Source organism: Neophocaena asiaeorientalis, unplaced genomic scaffold (assembly GCF_003031525.2).
Source record: "Neophocaena asiaeorientalis asiaeorientalis breed wild unplaced genomic scaffold, Neophocaena_asiaeorientalis_V1.1 scaffold691, whole genome shotgun sequence".
In the NCBI taxonomy this organism is placed as follows: domain Eukaryota; kingdom Metazoa; phylum Chordata; class Mammalia; order Artiodactyla; family Phocoenidae; genus Neophocaena; species Neophocaena asiaeorientalis.
The window spans coordinates 389,155-394,727 of NW_020172474.1; positions in this window are offsets into that span (position 1 = coordinate 389,155).

A 5,573-nucleotide genomic window follows, 5' to 3' on the forward strand; every position below is an offset into this window, starting at 1 on the left:
AGACAGATAAATGACCTGAGAAAATATTTGAAGAGATTATAGTCAAAAACTTCCCTAACATGGGAAAAGAAATAGCCACCCAAGTCCATGAAGCGCAGAGAGTCACAGGCAGGATAAACCCAAGGAGAAACACGCCGAGACACATAGTAATCATATTAACAAATATTAAAGGCATTTTTCACAGAACTAGAACAAAAAATTTCACAACTTGTATGGAAACACAAAGGACCCTGAATAGCCAAAGCAATCTTGAGAAAGAAAAATGGAGCTGGAGGAATCAGACTCCCTGACTTCAGACTATACTACAGAGCTACAGTAATCAAGACAGTATGGTACTGGCACAAAAACAGAAATATAGATCAATGGAAAAGGATAGAGAGCCCAGAGATAAACCCATGCACATGTGGTCACCTTATTTTTGATAAAGGAGGCAAGAATATACAATGGAGAAAAGACAGCCTCTTCAATAAGTGGTGCTGGGAAAACTGGACAGCTACATGTAAAAGAATGAAATTAGAAGAGTCCCTGACACCATACACAAAAATAAACTCAAAATGGATTAAACACCTAAATGTAAGACTGGACACTATAAAACAGTTAAAGGAAAACATAGACAGAACACTCTATGACATAAATCTCAGTAAGATCTTTTTTGACCCACCTCCCAGAGAAATGGAAATAAAAACAAAAATAAACAAATGGGACCTAACGAAACTTAAAAGCTTTTGCACAGCAAAGGAAACCATAAACAAAACTAAAAGGCAACCCTCAGAATGGGAGAAAATATTTGCAAATGAAGCAACTGACAAAGGATTAATCCCCAAAATATATAAGCAGCTCATGCACCTCAATATTAAGAAAACAACCCAATCCAAAAATGTGCAGAAGACCTAAATAGACATTTCTCCAAAGAAGACATACAGAATGTCCAAGAGGCACATGAAAAGATGCTCAACATCATTAATCATTAGAGAAATGCAAATCAAAACTACAATGAGGTATCACCTCACACTGGTTACAATGGGCATCATCAGAAAATCTACAAACAACAAATTCTGGAGAGGGTGTGGAGAAAAGGGAACCCTCTTGCACTGTTGGTGGGAATGTAAATTGATACAGCCACTATGGAGAAGAGTATGGAGGTTCCTTAAAAAACTAAAAATAGAATTACCATATGATCCAGAAATCCCACTAGTGGACATATAACCTGAGAAAACCATAATTCAAAAAGACACAGGCACCCCAATGTTCATTGCTGCACTATATACAATAGCCAGGTCATGGAAGCAACCTAAATGCCCATCGATAGGCGAATGGGTAAAGAAGATGTTGTACATATATACAGTGGAATATTACTCAGCCATAAAAAGGAACAACACTGGGTCATTTGTAGAGACGTGGATGGACCCTAGAGACTGTCATACAGAGTGAAGCAAGTCAGAAAGAGAGAAACAAATTTCATATGTTAAAGCATATATGTGGAATCTAGAAAAATGCTACTGATGAACCGGTTTGCAAAGCAGAAATAGAAACACAGATGTAAAGAACAAATGTATGGACACCAAGGGGGCAAAGCGAGGGGGGGCCGGGTGGTAGTGGTGGGATGAATTGGGAGATTGGGATTGACATATATACACTAATATGTATAAAATAGATAACTAATAAGAACCTGCTATATAAAAAAGATAAAATAAAATTAAAAAAAAATAACATATAACAGCCCCAGAAATAATCACAGTGTTGAACCTGGGCCACACTGTGTAAAATAACTCAAGTATTTCTGATTGATTTGGTCTCTGGCTGCATTTGCTAGGAAGTCTTGCTGTGCGTGCGTGCGTGTGTGTGTGTGTGTGTGTATGTATGCTGTGTGTACTTATTACGGATTCAGTTACTTTGGTTGGCCAGCGGAGAGCTAAAGCCTGTGACTGATTTATGGAGTATTTCTTTCTCTTAATTGACCAGCCATGGTACAAATCCCATTCTGTGAACGTAGAGGCTTATGCATAAGCAACAAGCACAAACGGATCTTTTGGTTAAGGTCAGAGTCTGTTCCTTTTATGTTCTACAACCCCATCCCCATCTCCCAGGGTACTTTATAAAGGCTGAATTTTTCAAGTCCAGTACCTTTTTTCTTTTTTTCCTCTGGAGCTGCCTCCTTCTGAATCAGACTATTTTGCTTAGGGAGGATTAGATGTAGATTTCTTTCAATAGACAGATTTATTCCAAACATCCCCAGTCATGTGTCTTTCACTGTACAAGTAACTGTACTTCAGTTGCCAACAATAGATACTGATACAGGTTACCTTGAGCAAAAAAGGAATTTATGGAAAGGATGGAGTGCTTGATTGAATTAAAGCGAAGGCAGCATAACCAGGTGTCAGAAAGAAAGCAGAAGTTTTCTGAGAATCTAGGTAGAGAAAACAAACGTTTTTCTTGGCCTACCATGGACAGGGTAGACGAACTACACAGTCTTCTCTTGTGAGGTTCACCACTTGTGGTAAACTCGTAGTGATGGTAGGGATGCAGGGTAGGTGGAAACTGCTGCTTCTTAGAACCCAAGCTCAGACCCGCACTCTCTGCCACCTTCACTCACACGCATTGGCCAGAGCAAACCACACAGCCCAGCCGTCGACCCACGAGGCTGGGAAACATTTCTTGCCGGCAGCAGGGTAGCAGGAGGAACAGCAAAGTCACGTAACGAAGGGCATGGATATAGGGAGGGGCAGACAGCTGTGGTCAATCATTCAATCTACCTCGAGGTCATTTCCTAAAGAGAATGTGGAGTAACAATATCAAGGGGGAGAATGGATGCAAGGCAAGCAAGTGAAGGTCTTCAGTGGGACGGCGGTGCCATTTAGGATTTGGCACATTGGCAGTGCTGGCAGACGTCTCCTGATACACAGGAGTGTGGGTATGAGGAGAAGTTTGGGGTGAGTTTCAGAGAGCATAGTTTCCAGTCCATACGTGTATCTGGAAAATTGCTCCTCCAGCCGGGCAGTGGCAAGGGGTCCTGGAGTTGCCCTTCCCATCTTTGGAAAGGGGAAGAAAGAGCTTGTTCTTCTGCTTAGAATCAAGCGTGCAACCATCTCTTGGAAATACGCTCATGCCACCTGGACGATCATTCAACGCAGCTTTCACCCTCAGGGTGGCTCTTGGTGTTCATTTTCAGTCTCATTTGCAAAAAGTTGTTGAAACTATAAGGAGGGTTACACCGCGGGTACCCACATTCTTTATGGATGTTGTGGTTATCTATAAACGTGTAACAAATTACCCCAAACTTAGTGGCTCAGAGCAACCATTTATTATGCTCATAGATCTGTAGGTCAAGAATTCAGACAGGAAACAGCAGGACTGATTTGCCTCTGCTCCATAATGTCTGGGACTTCAGAGAGAAGACTCAAGAACTAGGAGTGGTTGACAGCTGGGGGCTAGAATCATCTGAAGGTTCCATCCCTCACATGCTTGGTGGTTGCTACTGGCCATTGGCCGAGACCTTACCCACTGGAACTGTTGGCTGGGATATCTATACACTCCCTTTTCTTGTAGTCTGGACAGAACCCAGTGGCTGGGTTCAAGGGTGAGCAGCCCAAGATAACCAGGTGGAAGCTGTGCCGTCTTTGTAAATCCACCCTTCGAGGTTGACAGTGCAGTGGCATTTCCACAGCATTCTGTTCATTGAGGCAATTACAAAGGCTTTCTGAGTTTCAAGGGGAGGGGAATAAATTTTAATTCTCGATGGCAAGGTAATGAAAGAACATTTGGAAGCCAAAATGTTGATGCAGCTTTTTTTTTTTTTTTTTTTTTCCTTCGGTAGGCGGGCCTCTCACTGTTGTGGCCTCTCCCGTTGCGGAGCACAGGCTCCGGACGCGCAGGCTCAGCGGCCATGGCTTACGGGCCCAGCCGCTCCGCGGCATGTGGGATCTTCCCGGACCGGGGCACAAACCCGTGTCCCCTGCATCGGCAGGCGGACTCCCAACCACTGCGCCACCAGGGTAGCCCTGATGCAGCTTTTTAATTTTTAACTTTTTTAAGGTTTTCCTTAAAATTTTTATTTCTTGCTGTCCAAAAGTTGTTCTTGATGCAGCTTTTTTAGACAATACTATTTGCTACTGTAGTCTGCCATCTGGCTACAAGTATACACATCCCTCCCACAGACTCATCCTTCTCTCAAAATCCCTAGTTTCATCTGATTATGGCATCAGGCTTGAGGCCCAGGACTCTGTCATCTAAATCAGTTCCAGGGTTGGGAAGGGCATGGTACAGGAGCAGCCGTGTTGGGCAGTGCTTACTTTCATACCCACATCCAGGGACCTGCCCTGAGGTCCATGTGTTGATGAGTCAGCAGCCTGGTCTAAACCAAGTGTGGCTTCTCTCAGAATTCAATACGGGTTCCAGGTGAGCCCGAGACCCAGACTTCCTCAGCAGAGAACTGGGGTGAAAATGCGGTACAAGGCAAATAAACTGCTGGGGGCAGGCCACAGGTATTGGGATCGTGAGCGATAGGTCACGTGCTTTCATGTTTGCCTCAGGGACTTAGGAGCTGCTGGGCATATTAGATACAGACATGGCGGAGACAGACTCTCTGAGGCCAGGCAGGGGCTGTGCCACACATGCCCAGAGCCCAACCCTTGTGGGAATGAGGACAAGTCCTGAGCAAACAGGAGCTGTTGCTTTGCTTAGATTACTATCAACGGTCATTTTACCTGCTTTGTGTTTTCACGTGGGCCTGCTAGGTGTGTCACTGCTCCAGCATTTTAATAGAATTTCCTAGGTGAAGGAACTACACAGAGATAGCTTTACGAGGCACTGAAGTATTTCCCCGACTCACGCTCAACAGTAAAGATACTGTTGTGCCCCTTCAAATAAATGACTCTGCGTCACCCTTTTTCTGGGTCCTTCCCACTTCTCTGACTTATCCATAATCAAACCTACCCAGAACCACTTAACTAAAATCAAAGAATCTCGGTGTGAGCTCAGACATCACTGAGCTCATAAAAGTTGTAGTGTTCCCCATGAAAGCTTGAGGGCTTACATGTCTGTATGCATATAAGAGATGAGCAAAGGATTTGAATAGACATTTTTTCCAAGGAAGATACACATCATTAGGGAAATATAAGTCAAAACCACAACGAGTACCGCTTTACAGGCACTAGGATGGCTATAGTCAAAACCACAGCTGAAACATGTGTTGGCAGGGATCTGGAGAAACTAGAACTCTCATACATTGCTGGTGGGAATGTGAAATGGTGCAGCCACTTTGGAAAATGGTCTTTTGAGGCAGTTCCTCAAAAGGCTGAACATAGAGTCTCCCAGAAGTTCTACTACTAGGCAAGTACGCAAGAACAATGAAGCATGTCCACAAATGTTCACAGCAGCATCATTTATAATAACTAAAAAGTGGAAGCAATGTGAATATCCATCAACTGATGAATGGATAAACAAATGTGGTCTATCCATATAATGGAACATCATTTGGCAATGAAAAGAAATGAAGTATTGGGACGTGTTACAACATAGATGAACCTCAAACACATTGTGAAATGTTTGAAAGAAGCCAGTCACAAAAGGCCACA